This window comes from Castor canadensis, chromosome 12 (genome assembly GCF_047511655.1).
Source record: "Castor canadensis chromosome 12, mCasCan1.hap1v2, whole genome shotgun sequence".
Taxonomy (NCBI): domain Eukaryota; kingdom Metazoa; phylum Chordata; class Mammalia; order Rodentia; family Castoridae; genus Castor; species Castor canadensis.
In genome coordinates, this window is record NC_133397.1 from 101,251,493 (window position 1) to 101,272,404 (window position 20,912).

The window sequence follows — 20,912 nt, forward strand, 5'->3', positions numbered from 1 at the left end:
AAGCGAGACAATGGCTATTTCTTAAGGTACAGAAATGAGACAATGGTTATTATCTATGGTATGAATGAACACAATCAACACAATCCACACAATCATTTGACCGTATCCTAGTTTGGTTCCTTCTGTTCTTTTATCTTTATGAGAACCAAACTCCCTCCTAAACCTCCCTCAGCAAGGAAATTAAAAACAGCACCTGATTAATAGCTCCCCTCTACACGTGATTAATGGCTTTCCTCTAGCTAAGTTGTTAACCATTTCCATTGGTCCAACTGTCTCTCTCTCACTAGGCTCTGACTGCCACCAAGGCAGGAATTGTCTGCCTCCTTTATCTTTGAGCTTCTAGTAACTGGTTGGAGATACAGAACATAATATATATTTACTAAATTAATGTAAGAAGGTAGAAGAAAAGCATTAAAAGCCACACAGTTTTAAGCTCTCAAGAAAATTGACATTAGATCATTTTCTACAACTCTCACTGCCAGCTCATTCATCTCTGCTCTTACTATGGAGAGCAAAGGAATAGAAATCTTAATGTGACAATGAACAAAAGGTATAACAAAGATGGGAATGGGATCTGATTGTAAATTTTCTTTAATTATATCATGTTCCCATGTTTTTGCAGGTGTGTAATATTGGGCAAGATTCTTAATCTCTGGCCTCAGTTTCATCACTTGTAAATAGGACATAACAGTTCCTAGTTCAGATGGTTAAATGAAGTCTAGTGGGGAACAGGAAATGCTCAATGATATAGCTGTGTTTGTAACTCCAGCAGATCCCTTCATGATGCCGTCTTCACTAGGGCTTTTGAAAGATGTTGTACATATTTCTCATGAACAAATAACTACCAACAATGTTTCTTTGGATAATCAAAAATACATATTTTCTAGAAAAAATGAAATGTATTAAAACTTTTTAAGGAAGACAAAAGGCAGAAATTTCTCAAAGCAAGCTATATATTATAATGACAGAAGCAGTGTGCTGTTTGTGTAGAAAAAGACAACTAGAACAACAGAACACTCAACAATACACTCACATGTACAAAGGAATTTAGTTTTTTAATAAAGGAGTTATTTCAGTAACAGCAGGAAATTATCAGTCAGTGATGCTTGTTACCTATTTGGAGGAAAAGTTAAAGTTAGGTCTTGACTAACTTTATAGTGTCCAGAAAAAATAAATCCCAGCCTGTGGCTCATGTCTATAATCCTAGCTACTCAGGAGGTAGAGACCTGGAGGATCATGATTCCAAGCCAATCTGCAGAAATGGTTCCCAAAACCCTATCTCGAAAATACCCAACAAAAAAGGGCTGGTGAAGTGGCTCAACTGGTAGAGCACTTGCCTAGGAACTGTAAGGCCTTGAATTCAAACCCCAGCACAGCAAAAAACAAAACAAAACTAGAGAAATCATAGGAGAAAATACTTGATTAATAAAAAAGTACTAAGAGGTAAAATCCAAGAACTGGAAGGAAAATTTTGCACACAGGAATTCAAAACTCTTGTCCATCAGTAATATTTAACAGGGTATAAAGGAAAGCTATGTTATTTTCCTTATGGATAACATACTTGTAACATATTCAAGAAAGGTGAATGAACAGCTTACACACAACTGCAAACAAAGGTAATAGAAAAATAAGCAAAGGATATGAATAAGCCATTTAAAAAGAAGAAATAAAAATAACCAACCAGTTTATAAAATGACATTCAACCCAATGTGTTATCAGAGAAATTCTAGACAATGAGATATCTGTTTTAGGCATGAGAATAGAAAACTCCCGATTAGTCCTCTTTAGATAGAGAAGTGAGGGAAATAGACATTCTCATACACTGTGGGTGGAAGAGAAATTGATTAAGACTTCATGGTGAACAATTTATCAGCATTTCCCCAAATTGTAACTTTTGTTTACCCACCAATTCCTTTGCAAGATTTCCTAAAGAGGTAAGTGCACATGTGCTTCAACAAAAATGTTTATTTCAGTGTGTTTGGGATATAGTTTAGGTGTCAGAGTCAGACTATGTGGAATCTACCACTAACTGGTTTTCTGACTTTAGAGAGTTAACTGCATCACTTGTATCATCTAAAAATGAAGAATGGGATATGACCTACTCTGTAAATTTGCTATGAGGAAGAAAGAAGATATACATGTTCTGGCATGTTGTTAGACCTCAACAAGTATTAGTTAGCATTAGTAGTGAAAAATTTCAAATGACTTCATGTTCGAGAGGAGAAAGAGTTCTATTATTATGGGCTACTAAATACAAACTAAATTTATTCAGGTAGGTAGATAGACATTTACATAGATATACACATCCATATGTCTTTTAAAAGTTACTTAAATTTATACTGACATGAAAAGTTTAGAAAAGAGTTTAACCAGTGCAACCTTTATTCAGTTTTATAGTTTTCATGATAGAGGCTAGGAACAAGCTAAGCAAGCATTTTTAAACCTCACTTCATATGATAGAGTATAACGTATCCATTCATATTCTAAAACAACTCACATGGGCTCTGCCCATCCCATGGAGAGACACTGGAAGTCGTATGACTAGGCGCTTGGATGTATTAACATCGTGTAGGAGAGAGTGTGGATCGTTGCAAATAGCAATACAATCTACCAAAGCTGGCCATCCATGACCCCATCATTGGGTGTACATACCATTCTGTGTGTGTGTGTGTGTGTGTGTGTGTGTGTGTGTGTGTTTCTGTCTACCTTGAAAGCCCACATGCACGGGCCACAGATGTGGGTGAAATGCTATGCTGTAGACCTCCAAAGTGGATTAGATTACTGTGGAACCTCAGCAATGTGGACTGCTCTCGATTACTTGCATCTTCTCTGGTAAAATACAGACACATGAGTAATTCCCAGGCTCATTTCCAAATAAAAATTGTTGGTCCTTCACAACACCCTGGCACTCTGGGCAAATTTGGGGTTAGCTTCTCATAAAAATGTTTCAGTTAATTTTCACAACATTATTTATCCTCATAAATAACTACGCATCATGGGCCTTTCAAAAGCACTCTCTTTTAAAACTGATCATGAATATTATTGCACATGTCAATTTTTGAGCAGTTTGGGGGGAGGGAGATGGGGAACTCCCTTGGCTCAACATTCCCACTGTGTCAGGAAAACTTTTATGTGTGCAACAGGTATGCTCACTTTTCAAACCTAAGATCCAGATTTCATAGTAACAGGGCATAAGATGGCTTTGGGTCTTGTCACCCAGAAAAAAAGGAAGGTGGGAAGGTCACAGGCAGTTCGAGGATTGTAGTTTTGGGGAGAGAGATTACAGTGTCTAAAAACATGCCAGTATAGTCTGACTCATGGAAAACATTTTGGTTTCATTTGATTGTATTGTTGAGTTAACTTACTCTTTATGTGGAAATTGGTTACAAAAGTTCAAATCCAGAATTCACAAATTCAAAAGCTCCAGGGGCTAAGTGATGTGGATTGCATAGAAGTTGTACTGCTGGATAAATAACAGTGAAATTGCTTATGACTAATTTGATGGCAATGCTTGGTAGGGAGAAAGAAAAAAAGCACTATCCCTCCAAGTCTCCTTGATATTGTAGGGAGTGAAGGTACTGGGTTTGAAGACAGGGCTTCCTAATCACTAGGGAGATACTCTACCACTTGAGCCATATGTCCAACCCTTTTTGCTCTGGTTATCTTGGAAAAACAGTCTCACTTTTTGCCCAAGTAGCCTAGAAAAGATCCTCCTGTTTTAAGCTTCCCACCATAACTAGGAAGATAGGTGGATACCACCACATTGAAGGTTTTTCTGTTGAGATGGAGTCTCAGGAACTTTTTTAGGGTTGGGGCCTGGGCTGGCCTGGAACCCGGATCCTCCCTGTCTCAGCCTCCTGCTTGGTTGGGATGACAGGCATGAGTTACCACCACAGGGCTTATTGCTATTCTTCAGTGTGCCTTTTCTTTGGTATATTTTACCTGGCTTTTTTATTTTAAAACTTATCATGTAGTATTTGATGCCAAAAATGTATAATTACATCAAAGTCAAAATTCAGTTTTTTCTTTTTTGGGAGAAGGAAACTATAAGGCTCTTTCATTCCAGTGCAACAATTTTCCACTGTGGGCACTGACATATTCCTAATCTAAGTCCAAAGATCCAAGGTCTGTTGAAGCACAATGTCTGACTCACTAGATGCTGCCAGGTAGTGTCCTATTGCTGCCCAACATAACAGGCACTCATTGCACAGCAAACATTGTTTCCTGCCAGGGCTTCACATTTTGGTTTTGGTAGGGTTTGCAAATACAACGTCCATTGATGGGGTAACCTGGCTACCATTGACCCTATCAGGCTACTGTTGCCAGAGTATTTGCCACTTCTGCAGAGAAATAATATGGAGAGTTCATATAAACATCACAATTTTATAACCTGAGCAATGAATGAAAAGAGTTGGAGCTAGACTTTCTTCTGTCAGTTAATATGGACTCACTACTAAAAAGTCTCTTATCTTTTTATGTTTATTTTGCTCACTTAGGAAGCGTTCTCTCTGCACCTCAAGGTTACAAAGTCATAGGACTAGAGTTCAGAATACTGCACAGGCACCTCACACAAACATCTAGCAATCCAAGAGGCTTGCCACTGTTCTACGTATAAATCCAACAAATGCAAAAGGTAAATTCATTATCTTCCTTTCCTCAAACCAGCTTCCAGATAGAAGATGCTGTAATCTCAGTGGCAGTAACAATGTCCCTCCAGTTATTCATGCAGCAGCCTCTGGTGTCTTTCTGGACTTTAGCTTTCCCTCAGTCCTAAATTAATCAATGGTGGAGTCCCCTCAGGGGCACCTTCACTGATTTTCACAATCCAGCACTCCCTCGCTAATCTTGTCTCAGCGTGCTTGCATTGGTGTTCTCTCTGCCTTGACAGCTCTCCACCTGATTTCACAAAGTTGTCTTCTCCTCAATCATATTTTAGCTCAAATGTCTTTTTAGTGCCATCCTGTTCTCCTCTTCAACCCCTTCTATCCAGAAATGCTCTCCAGACCCACTCTCAATCTCGTACACTGTTTTATATTTTCTTAGCAATATACTACCTGAAAATTTCTCTCTCTCTCTCTCTCTCTCTCTCTCTGTGTGTGTGTGTGTGTGTGTGTGGGTGTGTGTGTCTGATGTGTCTGTCTCTGCTGCAATGGTACAGGGACCTTCTATATTACACACTGGATATTCAGCCAGTGTAATCACCATTTTTTGAAGTACCAGGGATCGAACCCGGGAATTGCTAGGCAAGTGCTCTATTGCTTGAGCTATGCCCAAGACCTTTTGATTTTATTTTGTTTTTGAGATAGGGTCTTGCTACCTTTGTCTGGACTGGCCTTGAACTTGCAAAACTACTGCCTCTGCCTCCTGACTAGCTGGGATTACAGGTGTGTACCACTACACCCAGCTAGTATAATCACTATTGTACTCATGTGACAAATATCAAACCCTGCTATAACTCAACTCTTTAATAATTTCCTACCTACATGCACCACATGCCATGTTAATCGGTTTCATGGTGTTGCCTTCACGTGACCCCTGTGGCTGCCTGACTCTGCTACCATATTCCTCCAATCAGTTTCCTCTGTAACCCCTAGACAACCATTTTCCCCACTGCCAAATCTCTGTCCCCCACTTGTACCCACAAGCTCATCTGATGACATTAGTCCCTATTTCACTCAGACAACAGAAGGAATCAAGAGAGCAAGCACTGTCCCCAGCAAATCTATTCTTACACTGTGCCTTCTATGGTTGTGTATTACATCCAACTTCCTGCTGCCCATAGAGGCTTTCCTGCTGTGGCTGCTCTGTCACAGTTCTGTCAGCAGGTGGCAGAGAGGAGAGATGCTTTGTCTATGCTCAGTGTTTTTTGACCCATGAACATTTGAGTAATTAGTAGCCTGACATTTAAGTGTTCTAATACTGCCTATCTCTAGCAACAAAACCTTCCCTTGACTCCATACCTATGCTGCCACTTTTGTGCTTTCTTTCACAGTAGCAAAACTCTTGGAAGATGTGTGAGACAGTCTGCCACCACTTTCTTCCCTCTCATTCCCTTTTTAAATCTGTTTCTATCAGGCTTTGGGCTGAACCAATACACAGAAATCATTGCTGTCAAGGTTATCAGTGACTGTCACATTGCCCCATACAGTGGATATTTCTCTGTTCTAGCTTTGCTGCAGCTCTCAGCTGCATTTGACACAGACCATCACTTTTTCTAAAAACTCCCCTTCATTTGGCCTCAGGGAAATAAATGTTAGTTGTCATACACTCTCTTCGGTTGTCTTCTTAGCATTTTCCGTTGCTTCCTCCTCATCTTCTGGACTTAGTTATCCAAAGCTTTTTCTCTTTGTGGTTCCATCCAGGAATCTGAGTGACATTCTATCCTTGAATTATGGCATCCACATTTCTATATCCAGTTCCAACTTCTCCCCTGAGCTCTACCCTGTCCAAACTGAGTTCTTTAAAAAAAAAAAAAAAAAGGAATGCCTTCAGTAAAATGCAAAAATCTTAAAAAGAACTTCCCCTGACATAATAATTGTTCCTACTTGTGGTGTACATTGTGGTATTTCACTACATGAGTACAATGTGTAATGGTCAGAACAAGGCAATTGCATATTCATCACTTCAAACATTTATCATTTCTTTGATGGGAACATTCACAATTTGCTCTATTAGATATTTTGAAATATTCAATTCATTGTTGTCCACCATAGGTAGCCTACTGTGCGAGAGGACATTAGAAATTACTCTTCCTATCCACTTGTACCTCTGTGCCCATCATTCATCCTTTCTCCACCCCCTATGCCCTATCCCCTTTTCCAGCCTCTGGTAAGCACTAGTCTGCTCTCCACTGCTATGAGATCACGTTTTGTAGTTTCCACATAATTGAAAGCATGCAGTATTTGTCTATCTGTGCCTGACTTATTTCACTTAACATGCCTTCTAGGCTTATTCATGATGCCGCAAATGACATAATTTTATTCTTTTTTTAATGGCTGAACAATATTTCATTACAAAGCAGGATATGGTGGCTGATGCCTGTAATCCAGCACTCAGGAGGCTAAGGCAGGTGCATCATGAGTTGAAGCCCAGCCTGAGCTGTGTGTGTGTGTGTGTGTGTGTGTGTGTGTGTGTGTGTGTGTGTCCCTGGTGTATATATGCCACATCTTCTTTATCCACTCATCCACTGATGGATTCCATATTTTCGTATTGTGACTATGGGAGCACAGATGTCTCTTTTACTCAGGAATCTCCTTTCCTTTGGATATGTACCCAGTGGTGGGATTGCTGCATCAGATGGCGGTTCTATTTCCAGTTTTGTGAGGGGCCTCTGTACTGTGTTCCATAGTGGCTGTACCAGTCTACACTCCCTCCAGCAGTTATTGAGATCTCCCCTTTCTCCACACATCCCATAGCACAAACATGAATGCTTTGGGTTTGGTAGTCTGAGGTTTGAACTCAGGGCCTTCTTGCTACACAGCAGTCAATCACTTAAACCACATTCCAGCCCGTTTTTCTCTAGTTATTTTTCAGATAAGGTCTTGTGTTTTTTGCCTAGGCTGGCCTTGGGTAAAAAACACAAGACATGTACCTCCATACTTTGCTTATATGTTGACATGGGATTTCACTAAGTCTTTCCCTGACCTGGTCTTGAATAACAGTCCTCTGTATGGCCACCTCCTGAGTAGTTAGGACAATAGGCGTGAGCCACCACACATGGCCTCAAACATGAATTCGTGATGCTCTCCAGAGCTTATTTTGTCTTTCTTTCTCCTTGTGGCAACTTTGCTCTGCAATATCCTCAGGCTGAATCCCCAAAACAATCCTTTATACCTCTTTTTCTCCTGGATGATCAATCGGTGAATAGTGGATTCTACCTAATAAAGCATGTAGCCCCCAAATGGTCATCTCCCGCCTAGACTATTCCACGTGCTCCTCTACAGGCTCTTCTTTTCAGCCTCCAGACTACAACTGAGTCCAGACCTGGAGTCTCTCAGCTCACTTTCTTACCTGTATTTTAGGTTCTAGACTCAATATACCACCAGTCTCCTTAACTTTAAGTTAACAAATATTAAAAACCCTTTTTGTTTAAATGACAGGTGGTTGACATTGCTGTATTAGCAGATATGTTTAGCAGATTAGAATCTGGAAGGAAACAAATCAAACATGGACACCAGATGTACAAACCTCTCACAAGCAGTCACACAGGGCAGAGGGTTTCTTAGAGAAGCCACCAAAGGATAAATATTGGTTGTAAGGGTTTGAGAAAACACCCAAGTGGGAAAGCTGCTATGTGAAATCAATGTGGCCCCATCATGTGACACTGTTTTACTTTTGTCTGAGTTTTGTTTGTTGCCTGGAGATTATCTCCAGTGAACATGACCAGGGCTTGGCACAGAGTACTTGGTTCCATCTCTACTCAAAGAATTACTTAAGACACAAAACAAGTTTCACTAAGCAATGACTAGAGGTTTTGTTGTTTTGTTTTTTAATAAATAAGCCAATCCAAAGTCTCCGCTTTTGTGACTCAGAGTGAATTTATTTTAGGGGCGCTCAGACTGGAGATCGTACATCTTTAAAATGGATTTGTGGAAGAGGGAAGCACAGGGTGAGTAAGTGGAAACAGTGATCTGATGACATCACACGGGATGACATAGTTCCTGTTGCAGCTTTACCATTGACCATTCCAAGTGGCAGTAAATAGGACCTATTTGTAGGGCTGTTGAGTGTTAAATATGAAAATTTACAGAAAAGTCTTTAGGGCAGAAACTAGATGTACATTCATCTATTTTGTTCTCATGATAATGGTTATATTAGCTGTATAGTGGATCACAAATCCACTCAAACCTGATATTGAGTTTGGGTGACCCCTAACTTGAATCTGCTCCCCATACATATTTCACTCGAAATACCCACTGCAACATGTTGCCTTTGATGATCTTAATTTACTGCCATTCAGAGGCTTCCCACTTTGGCTTACAGCTAATAGGAAGTTAGTAAGGGGATTTCATGGTCTAAACCTATTTATTACTAGTATAAACCCAACTCAGCAGCTACACTGTTTGCTGTGAGCACTGGAGGGCAGGGACTGTGTTACTGAACTTTACACCTCCTAGGGTCCAGCAGATCTGGCACATAACAATAACAAATGACTAACACACACTGCCCATGCCAACTCCACAGTGAGCATTCAGGCTACCATGCCTTGGGCATATAGGAGCAGGTTGAGAAGTGTTCCCAGAGGTCTCAGAGGCCTAGACCAGAGGGTGTCTCAACTTCCTAGACTCCCAACAAACCAAGCTTCACAACAAAAAGAAAAAGCAATGGCGAAGAAAGGAATTCATTCATTAAAGCTGTATCGAAAGACAAGGGGGACCACGGGACTCCAGCCCTATCTTCAAAGGTTCTGACATGAGCTACAGTTTTCACTAGGGACAGGATTGGGTGCGGGAGAAATCTCCATCTGGTTGATTATGATCTCAGGTCCGGTTCTGTGAGAACTGGAGAAGTCCCTGCGGCTAGAGGTCAATTCTGTCCTGAGATGAGATGATTGCTCCTGGCAGAGGGCAGCCTCAGTTCCTGGCAGAGGGTAATTGCTCCTGTTTAGGAGGCTGTTCCTTGAATTTTGTTACTCTCTTATTTCCTCCCTGGTGCTTTCAGTCTTAAAGGGAGACAAGAGAGATTAGGTAAATTTAGGGCCACTCAAGCCTTGTATTACTGGTTTGCGAACAGACATTCTTCGGTGATTAATAAGCATGTGTAGAGCTGTTCAGGATTCGGGCCCAAAGTTTTGGGTAATAAAAGGAGTCAGAAGCGAAATAAAGATAGAGATGCCAACCTTTTGTTTTGCTGTTAGTGACCCTTGGGCATCTGCAGCCCCAAGCGAGACTCCATGCTTTCAGCAACAGCGGTCTCTAGTGCTCCTTAGAGGAGCACGTGCACAGAGTGCTGAGTCCCTTCCAGCATCTGCAAAGGTAGCAGGCAGCATGCCGGCGTCACTCCCAAGCTCTTGCTGGGGTACAGCAACCCAGCCGCGCGCGTCCCCTGGCGGCAGAGCCGGGAAGGGAAGGGACGGCAGGGCGGGGAGGCGCGCGGGACCTGGGGCGGGGCCTCTCTCTGCCATGGCGGGCGATGAGCCGGGCTTCCTACAGGCGCTGCAGCCTAAGGGCCGGCCTGAGGCGGTGCAGACGCGGGTGCAGGCCCAGGACTTAGGGCAGTGGGGCCTGACAGGTGAGCGGCGATGCAAAGTCGGCCTGAGCTCCTGGCCCCCCACGATCGTGTGTCCCCCCAGGCCGCGTCGCCCTCTTGGGGTGCGGGCCAAGGACCGCGCGGACGCCCGGTGGGGGCAGGTCAGGCTCTCTCTCTGCTTAAACTCTGCAAACTCCCTGCGCAGCTTCGCCCGCCCTTTCCGCCAGCCGCGCACGCGCGGTTTCTCGGCAGCGCTGCGGGGTCCTTGCTCCGCCTGCTGTTTCTTTGCTCCGCCTGCTGTTTCCACATTTGTTGGCTCGTTGCCGGAGGTGCGGCAGATCGAACCCACTTGGCCTTCCAAGCGCGGCGTGCCGGTCGCCAGGTGCTGGAGAGCCCCCCGCGTCCCGACCTCCTCCTCCTGTCTTGCCGGAAGGGAGCGCGCACCTGCAGAACGCACCGCTTAAGTGTCACGTACTGGATGCAACCTAGCACCGTCAGGTTGTTGCTGCAGACGTGAGCAGAACAAATAGGGACCCAGGGTTTCTAGGCGCGAAAACGAGTGCTTCAGAAGTGTCAGGAAGTATTCCCCCAACTCCTGCTGTGTGCCCACAACCTGAGAGCTTGAGGGTTTGTTCTTCTGGGAAAGAAATAGCTGCAGATGATGGAGAGGCGGTCACGCAGGACAAAAAGGCTCTCCTGAGCCGACCAGTCTAGAGCAGCGTGTGTCCAGTGTAATTGATGGGCCGGCCTTTCTGGGTCAGCTTATCTTATGGAAAGTTTATAGGTTTAAGTGCTTACCTATTTCCTTGCAAATGGCGTTGGGAATGGTACTTTGAAAACACAAAGAAAGTGTGTGTGTGTGACAGGGCTCAGGTTGTGTGCATGTAGATGCCCAGCTGCGGATAATACACCAGAAGAAGCCTACATGAGGAAGTGTTGTTTTAATGAAGGTGAGGAGGCAAGAGGTTGCAGGGTTTCTTGTTTTTAGTTTGGATATTTAAAAAGCTTATTTTAACTAACCCACAGACTAACTTCTGAGCTCCGCGTTGATTTCTTTCCAGCGCCATTACCCTCTCGCATGGTAATTTTTTCTCTAAAGAGCCTATACCTTTCATCATGATGAACATTTTAAGTTGAAATTGCCAATGCAATACTCAGAATGTAAGTTTATTCAACAAAGCTGACAAATGCAGTACACAGATGAAAAATGCATTCACCTAAACAACAACATTTGTCTGTCTACAAAGTTCAGTGACTTCAGTTTTCACATGCAGAGGTTCTAACAGGAATATAGTAGCAGTGTTTAGATGAACAGTCACACAGACACATTAAGGTTTCACTTTAGGTTAATTAAGGAACCTGTGCAGTCCCCACACAGCCACACATTCTAGTTCAGTCCCTGGCCTTAGGCGCAAGCACAGTGAGTTTTAATGACTGGGAACTACAGTAACAAGGTTAAATATTCTTTCATTACAGAAGCACCCATCCCATCTGGGGCGTATAAGAGGCCGCAAATTAGAATGGATGAGATAGAGTAAATGCAGAAGTATGTAGTGGAGGGAAAGAAGCATAGAAAATAAGTAAAGCCAAACAAATAACTACTAAATATTATAATTTGAAATTCCTATTTCCTTTTGCCAGAATAAATTTAATATTCTAAATCTATTCTTTGTGAGTCCATTAAAAAATTTTTTTCTTATGATATATACATATGTATTTATATATATATGTGTGTGTATGTGTATACAAAATTGTATATTATACATTATATATAATAGCTATAATATTATACATGGGTGTTATATATTTATTCTCTTTCATGTTTTTTGCTCATTTTTAATATTTTTTTCCCAATGGTGGTACTGGGATTTGAACTCAGGGACTCATGTCATTGTTGGGCATGGGTTAATGGAAAGTCCAGTCACAGCACCCATTTTGTAATCAAACAGGGTTTATTTAAGCTGTAGGATACCTGAAGAAGTTAGTACAGTAAGGATTCACAGCCTGGGCAAGTTGATCAGAAACCATGGAGATAAATCCTACCCCCAGTGACAATACAGAATGATTAAGGATTTCATGAGTCTTTCTAGAAGCTCAACTGCCTACTCCAAGGCTCGCTATATATATATATATATATATATATATATATATATATATATACACTTTAGGCTGGAGCATTTCTGCATGTAGTGTAGTCTGACTGCATTTTGGAGACAACTTTGTTTTAGCCAGGAATACCTCATTAATCTCAGTTACTCAGAATTCAGTATGAGGTTTCACTTTTACCCCATGGCTTCTTCAGGCAGACAGACCTGGTTCTAGTACATTCCTGAACTGAGAACTAGGAACTAGAACAAAGATCAGTTTCTTTAGAAGTAAAGTTAACAGCCCTTGGACCAGTAACAGCCCTTCCCTATAGCCAGTGTGCCTCAGTCATTGGAATTGCCCTGCTCACTTCATTCAGAGCAAACTAATGCCACTTGTATGTTGAGACTGATCTTCTGTTAGGATGATCAGCAGTACTTCTCTTGGTTGGCAGGTGCCATTGGTGGGCTTGCGTTAATGGAAAGTCCAGCCATTGCACCCCTTGGATTAATTACACAGGGTTTATTTATCTTTAGGATACCAAAGGAAGTCAGTGCAGTCAGTATACTCAGCAGGTACAAAGCTGATCAGAAACCATGGAGATAAAATTTCCTACCCCAAAAAGGCTTCACCAGTGACCATACAGACTGAATAAGGGTCTCATGACAAGATCTTTCTAGAAGCTCAACTACTTACTGCAAATCTTGCCTTATATACATAAGCTTTAGGCTGGAGCAGGTCTGCATGTAGACTATTCTGACTACATTTTGGAAGCTATCTTGTTTCCAGTAGGAATACCTCATCAATCTCAGAATATAATATGACCTCTGATGGAGTACCCTGAGATGTTTCACTTATACTCATGGCTTTTTCAGATAAACAAAACTAGTTCTAGTACATTCCTGAACTGAGAACTATGGAACTAGAACAAAGATCAGTTTCTCTAGGAGCCAAGTTAATAGCTTTTGAACCAGTAAAGGACCTTCCCTGTATCTGACTGTGCCTCCGTCATTGGAACTGCCCTCCCTCCTCACTTCATTCAGAGCAAACTAGTGCCACTTGTCCTTTGTCTTTCCAGCTCTACTAAATTTCTCCTAAAATATACTGACTTTGTTTTGCTAGAACAAAGTATCTATGTCATGAAGGATATTGATGTATAATTTCCTTTTCTTATTTTTTTCTTTCCTTGTAATATTTTTTCCTGGCTTTAGTAGTGGGTTAAAGCCAGGCTCATAAGATGAGTTGAGAAGTATTATCAACTCTTCTGTTTTGTGAAAGAATTCATTTAAAATTGATATAATGTCTTCCTTAAATGTTTGCTAGAATTTACTAGTGACTCCAAATTTCTTAGGTAGGCGTATTTGGCTTATGGTAATAAAAGGTAAACTCTATCTAAATTGTATTCTCAGAGAAAGCTAAACAGAATGGTTTTGATCCAGTTTAGTCCTAGAGGGTTGCTCTGGGCACAGTTGGGCTAGGAAGCTATAGGTAATTTAAAACATGTTTCCATTATAAAGTTAATAGAGTCATATTTTTTAAATTACCTGCTACTCTGTCATCATAGCACTCTCACCACGGCATGAGTAGCAATGTTTGTTTTACAAGGTTGATAATTATAGTGTTCATATAGTCCATATACTTTGTATATTGTTAATCTAACTCTGCTAGTGTAACTTTGCATTTTATTATGTTCTACACAGTCATGTTCTACTGGCTACATTAATCAAGAGAATTTATTGTAATTTACTTAAATGTTGCACAGATGAGGAATGGTGAGTTCCCTACTTTTTATGCTATTTAAGTTAATCTTGACATGAACATCTTTGGGCATATACATTTCTCAGGATTTTGAATTATATCCTTAGGATAGATTTTTCTCAGATATAACTCAACATTTGGGGATGGAGGCTCCTCACACATTTTTGTTTTGCAAACATCTTTTTTATATATCACACCAGCTACAAATCATAATTGTGTACAGGCATCTCCTGAAGAACGACCATTTGGCTTCATAAAGATTTTCATTTTATGCCCTTCCTTCAGCTTGTAAGGGTAATATATTGTTCATTTTTCCCACTAGAATGTGCTCCAGGAGAGCAAAGGGTTTTGTCTGTTTTATTTCCTGCTGTATAACTGGAGCTTAGAAGAGTACCTCACCAATAGAACACACTGTACAAATATACATGGAAGATAGGAAAACAGTAGGGGAAGGAAAGAGGAAGTTGGGAAGGGAGGCACAGAGGAAGAAAGGAATCATCCCCATCTATGAGCATCATGAGCAGCGGAGAGCCACCTTGCGTGGATCATGTTCACAGTGTTGCTTGGCACTTCAAGCTTTATGTTTTCAGTTTCCTGATCTTGTCTATCAGGTGAGTTGTTTTCATTGATTTCCAGTTTACATAAATATGGAGCCTCATTGCTTGCTAACTACTGAAATAACTGAATACCATAAATTCGTTTGGCAATTCTGCTGAGGCTTACATGAATTCTCTCTGGGAATGAATTGCTCTCCTAACATGTAGAAGACTGCTCATTTCTTTGTAAAACTGCCTAGTTAATGCAAGGTCCTATGTTCAAACCCCAGTATAGGTCAATCCACTTGGGATGCCACCCCACCTCACTGGGGAACGTTGTCCTTTCTCTAAATAAACCTCTTGTCTTTACCCTCACACACACACACAAACAAAACCCTCAGTATTTCCCACCCCCCCAAAAGTTATAAATGTGTTTCTCAGTAATCAAGAGGAGTGGGTTTACTTTTTGATGTGATTTTTGTCAATTTTCATCAAAATATTAATAATCTCTCAATTATCACAAGATTACCTAACCAAGTAATTGTTATTTTCTAAAAGCTTAGTGTTTAATTTTCCCTCTATTCCTCTCATGTTGCTTCAATGTGATGTTTTAAAAATGCTTCATTAAAACCCTAATATGCCTGTTGTGCTTAGAGATACAACCAAATAGAATGCATTTTTCCACCAAATATCTGTCTACTGTATCCTAGAAAGGAAAAACAGCATTCTTTGTTTAGTTAGCTAAATGTACCTCCTTTGAATTGTCATGAAAAAAAATTGGGGGGCAGTAGTGGGGTGTTGAGTCAGAGTCTCGTACTAGTATTTCTCTCACTCTCTATCCTGAGCTATCCTGAGTTTTGCAAATTAGAATGCAATAATTACTTTTAAAACTTATTGGTATTTTTAAGTATAATTTTATTCTAATATTACTTTGTGTCTTAGAATTAAACACTTTTGAAATTGGGAAGTGTGTTTCATGTTTTTAAATTACTTGTAACATTTTTAAGCCTTGGCTCAAATTTTCTCTCTGTTTAGGCTATACCAGTTTGCAAGTGAGCAATTTCTTCCTTAACCTGTAACTTAATACATGCAAATTAATACAACAGACCCAGTTCATTTACTCGGGCTATTAGGAAAGAGCAATAATATGAATGATAGAAATGATGACTGTATTGAAGTAATATATATGAGGATTTGGAAGGAATGTGTGTACAGAGGCACACACATATATGTTTAACTGTTCGAAGAGTCTCTGCAAAGGCCCAAAGGAGTCAAAACTAATCATAGAGGGAATCAATTAGATTTAATAGAGATATAAGTTAATTGCAAAAAAATTGCCAATATTTTGTATGTCCCCAAATAATAAATACTCCTTATCTTGTGTTGGAACAGAAGTCCTAGAAATTGGTCCTACCATATTTGGTTCTGATTTTATTAGGAACAAAGACAACTATAAATTTTTATATCAGTACATGAAGAAGCCCACACTTCAGTCTTATAAAAAGAAAATCTATAATGCTATTTATATGTATATGGTTTATAATCTCAACATAACTTTGTAATAAATCCCAACTTATAGTATACTAAATTTTGATCTGAATGTTGCTGGAGACCCCCAGATGCTCGATCAATTTTCTCAGGATACTCACAGAAATATAAGTGTCCTTGTTAAGAAAAACTTGGAGTAGGTGAGGTGGAATGATGGGTGAGGTTTAAATCTCTTCTCAGATTGAAATATATACATTTCTTGACCTTAAGGCCTTAGGAGTGAGCTGGAAAGGTCTGAAAGGTATTTAAGCAAATGTGAAGGAAAGGTGGAGAATTAATAAGAATTTCATGGAAAAATCTTCAGTGTATGGCCACTAATATTAAATACAGAAGTCATGGATCACAAACTTGTGACCTAATGGGTCTGTGACTGTAAGGTAGCAAAAGGAAAGTCTGAGTCATCCTGAACATAAGCCAGGCAGTTCCCCAACATGATCACATAAAATCATGAGGAGATGAGGGGTTGCGGACCTCAGCTCAGGAAGAGTGACTCCATTTATCAGCTGCGTGACCTTGGACAGATACCTTTACTAAGATCAGTTTCCTCATAAGTTAAAAATAACAATCTTTGCCTTAATCCACAATGTTTTTGGGAAAAAAAATCAAAGAAAGAGTGGATGTGAAGATGCCTTGTATACTCTCAAACAATGTGAAAAGATTAGATTTCCTCTTTTTCTCTACCCAAGCGGTAGAAAACAAGGTTAATGACTCTAAGATTACTGATACTACAATGATTGTAGCAATAAGGACAAAGTGTATGTAGTCGTCATTAAGAAGATACAAATCAAAACCACAAGATATACTTCATGCTCATTAGGATTCCTATATCAAAATGACAGACTTACAAGTATTGACAAAAATGTGGAGGAATTGGAACCTTCATACTGTATTACTCCCATTGCTAGTGGGTATGTAAAATAGTACAGCTACTTTGGGTAACAGTTTTATAGTTCCTTAAGCAGTTAAACAAAGTTATACCTAAGGTAAAACATATATCCACAATAAAACTGTACATCAATGTTGATAACAGCAGTATTCACAATAGCCAAAAGTGGAAACAATCTAAATGTCTATCAACAATGAAGGGATAAACAAAATGGTACATTCATACAATGGAATTTTATTCAGCTATAAATAGCAGCAAAGTATTTGGACATGTTACAGCATGGATGAATCCTGAAAACATTATGTTAAATGAAAGAAGCCACATACAAAAGACCACTCATTGTATGATTTATTTCATTTATATGAAATGTTCACAATAAGCAAATCCATGAAGACAGATCTGTGACTGACAGGGGCAGAGGAGGAAGAAATGGTACCATGTTCATAGTATCAAGTGTCTTTTGGGATGATAGAAATGTTCTGGAATAAAATCATGGTAATAGTTTAACAACTCTAAATATACTAAAATTACTGAATATACTAAAATTGTACTGAATTGTACAATTTGTTCTTTTTTTTATGGTAGTGAGGTTTGAACTCAAGGCTTCATGCTGGCTAAGCAGGCACTCTACCACTTGAGCCATTCTGCGACGCTTGAATTGTACAATTTAAAAGGGTGAATTTTGTGGCATGTGAATTATACTTCAGAAAATGGAAAAAATATGTAGGCAAGAACAGAAGAAAAGATACAAAAATGAAAAGAATAATGATTTTTTCTTTAAAAAATTAATCTTTTATATTGTCCAATGAAAAAGATTTTAGTAAGTAGTTAATTTTAATAACTCATTTCAATTAAATGACGAACCGAAGGAATGAAGGAATAATACTGTTATGAAACAACATCTTAAAAATCTATAGATATTATTGAAGTATGATATATTTGATATATTGTAAGGACATTTGTAAAAGCTATGATGTACCTCCACCCAGCACAACAATAAAAAAAGTTTTAAAAAAGTATAAAACTTGAAACTTTTCAAAGAACTTTCACTTATTTTGTCACATGACACATAAATACCATTGGGAAGTACACGAGAAAGTTTTATTTCCTTTCCATTAAAAAAATACAAAGTGGTTAAGTGATTTCCCCAGAACCACATAAATGACTAGCTGTTACATGAGCACATGTTAAAACCCATTATGTGTAGATTCTTAATAAAACAGATTCTAACTAAGCATTGTATAAATGGACTAGGAAATTAGGTGAAAGAAGAGAGAAACATCAGAAGTATGCTAGTTTTCTCACTACATAATTATGATTGCTTGTCAAATATTCATTGATTGCTTTGCCAGAATCATATAATTTAAAAAATTGAGTTACAAGTGGCCTCATAATTGAATCTGGTATTTTTGAATTGTTTTAAATCACTGCCCCACTAGTTAAAAGACTATACATGTAACTTTCTAAACTTTTATAATGAAAACAATAATTTCAAAATTTTCCTAAATAGACAGTTATTATACTATGGGTTATTCTTCTAAAAATTGTGTCTCAGATTCTAAATGTTTCACTTAAGGTACTGTGATTGCTGAGGATTATTGAGTGTAACCCCTGATTTTATTGTTGGGGAACTTGTCCATGTTGGCAGAACTCATCAATAGCAGAGAGTCATGAGTTCTGCCAACATGGACAAGTGTTTCAGGGGAAACACAATGCAGAGTTCTTTAGACAGGCACAGCTCTTGTAAAGTAACAAAACAGTAACTGAATGTGGTTCACAGAACACTCTCCTGCTACTAGAGTAAATGGAAGTAGAGATGAAGGCCTTGGAAAAATAATACTGCAGGAAAACTATACAGGTCTTTTCCTCACCAAGGACTTTTTGTTTTTAATCAAACACAAAATTAATTCACATACAGAAGAACTGTGTGTGTGTGTGTGTGTGTGTGTGTGTTGTGTGTATGTGTGTATGTCTTTTTAAACTACTTTTTGTCATCAAGGACTATTATGCTACCATGGCCTCACAAAAATACAGAACTATCAAGAGCTCCCAAACTGGCATGATTAAGCAAGAGCAACATAGGAAGACAGATCAGCCACATCCAGCCTGTGCCAGTTGAGACCACCAAAGATCAGTTGAAAATGTAAGCTATTACTAGAAATAGCTTTTCGAACTATGGCTACAGCCTGTCAGTGGGCTATAGAAGTTAAAATAGAAAATAGAGTACATCACATATAAAGGAAGACATGGGGCATATGTTAGTTTGTGTATGTATGTGTGTGTGTGTGTGTAGAATTCAGAAGATTCCTGAGAAGAAATGGAAATCAAAAAAAAAAAAAAAAAAAAACCCAGAACAAAACACCATTTGGGGAAGAAATGTGCATTTCAAGAAAGACACAGAAAGAGAGAGCAAATACTACAAAATTACCTCAACAAGATGTCTCAGAGCTTTCCATAGAATCTAGCTTTAAAGCATCAAACACTTCAAAATCAGATTTTTTGGCATGGATCAAATTATTAGTGTCAAGCTGACTGGTAATCACAGGCTGAAACAGAACAAGAAACATTACTGAATCCCCTTTTCAAATCCATCTCTTCCACCCAACCTCCCCTCTGCTTTTACTAAAAGTTAAAATGGATTATACCAAACACCTCCATCTTTTATAGAGAGAGAACTCCTCTAGCATAGGAGAGCTGTTGCCCATCAATCTGACATTAATAGCAGATAAAATGAGGATACTAAGCCAATGGCTCTCCTTGGACATCAAAGCCTTACCTCTGGTGGATCATGAACCACATCCATCCACAAAAAACGTGAATCAGTGCTCTCCCTCAGGGAGGTCTAGGATGACAACAAAGTCATTATGGCTACAGAAGAAAACTGAAGATCAAACAAGCCAATTCCTTTTAGAAGACAGAATGTAAAAAATGAGGCAATAACAATATCATACCAATGACCTCCCATATTCTTAACCCCTCTATCCCCTATACAAAAATAACCTATAAATTCTTTTCTGTATCACCTTGGACATGTATTTGCAAACTTCTCTCAATAACTTCAGTTCTTAACCAATATCTGGGAAAGACTTAATAAGGTCATTGGTTCACTTTAGTACAACTGTTTTACTTTGCTCTAACAGAAGGGATTCCTCACAAATACAAATAGAGTAACAGGTAGTTCGAGCACACAGAAGTACTGCAAGGGAGTTGGGGAGAGTGCTTGCCAGCAAGTACAAGGCCCTAGGTTCAATTCCCAATACCACAAAAACAAAGTACTTGCTGCAAGTTACTCTATCCATGGTTTGGTGAACCTTTTCTGCCAAATGTCCTACCTGCAAAGGGCCACTCTGAAATGTTTTCTGGGCCAAGACTCAGTGAGCAGAGACCCAGAGAGGTGGGTTCCTGCAGGGAATAAATGGGCTGCCAACTGCAGGCCACAGGAAGGAGTACTGTCATTGCTAATGGTTAAAATCATGTCCTGGGGACACACAGGAAAGAGCAGCCAGAATAGGGTCCCAGGGAAGAATTCAAGATGGAGTGATTTGAGGGACCTCCACAAATTGGCAAAATGTTAGTTACAGCAGAAGGACAATGCTCTTCTAAGCTAAGAATAGCACATACAATGAGCAACTCAAAATGAAATTCAAGAAACAAGGCAACAGCAAAAATATTGGAAGGAGCACTAAAGGTATAAAATGAGCAAAGGGTTGGGAAAGATCCATGAATTTGTGATAATTAGTGGAACTACTAAGATGTATAAATTCATACTTTGTGTTATATGTATTTCTCTGGCCCTACTTTTGTCACCCAGCATGTGCTGTAGAGACACCAGGGAGCTTGATAGGAATGCAGAATCTGAGGCTCCCCAGCCCCTATGTATAGAATTAAAGTCTGCATTTTAACAAGGTTAC

The 20,912-nt window shown here is 39.6% G+C and overlaps 1 non-coding gene across 1 annotated transcript; it reads left to right on the top strand.

Annotated features, from left to right (window-relative positions):
- The first annotated feature begins 5,771 nt into the window (after nucleotides 1–5,771).
- On the top strand, nucleotides 5,772–5,905 carry LOC141415321 (small nucleolar RNA SNORA17). Its single transcript, XR_012440295.1, has one exon. It is a non-coding gene; the product is annotated as a small nucleolar RNA SNORA17 (small nucleolar RNA).
- Nucleotides 5,906–20,912: the final 15,007 nt, after the last annotated feature.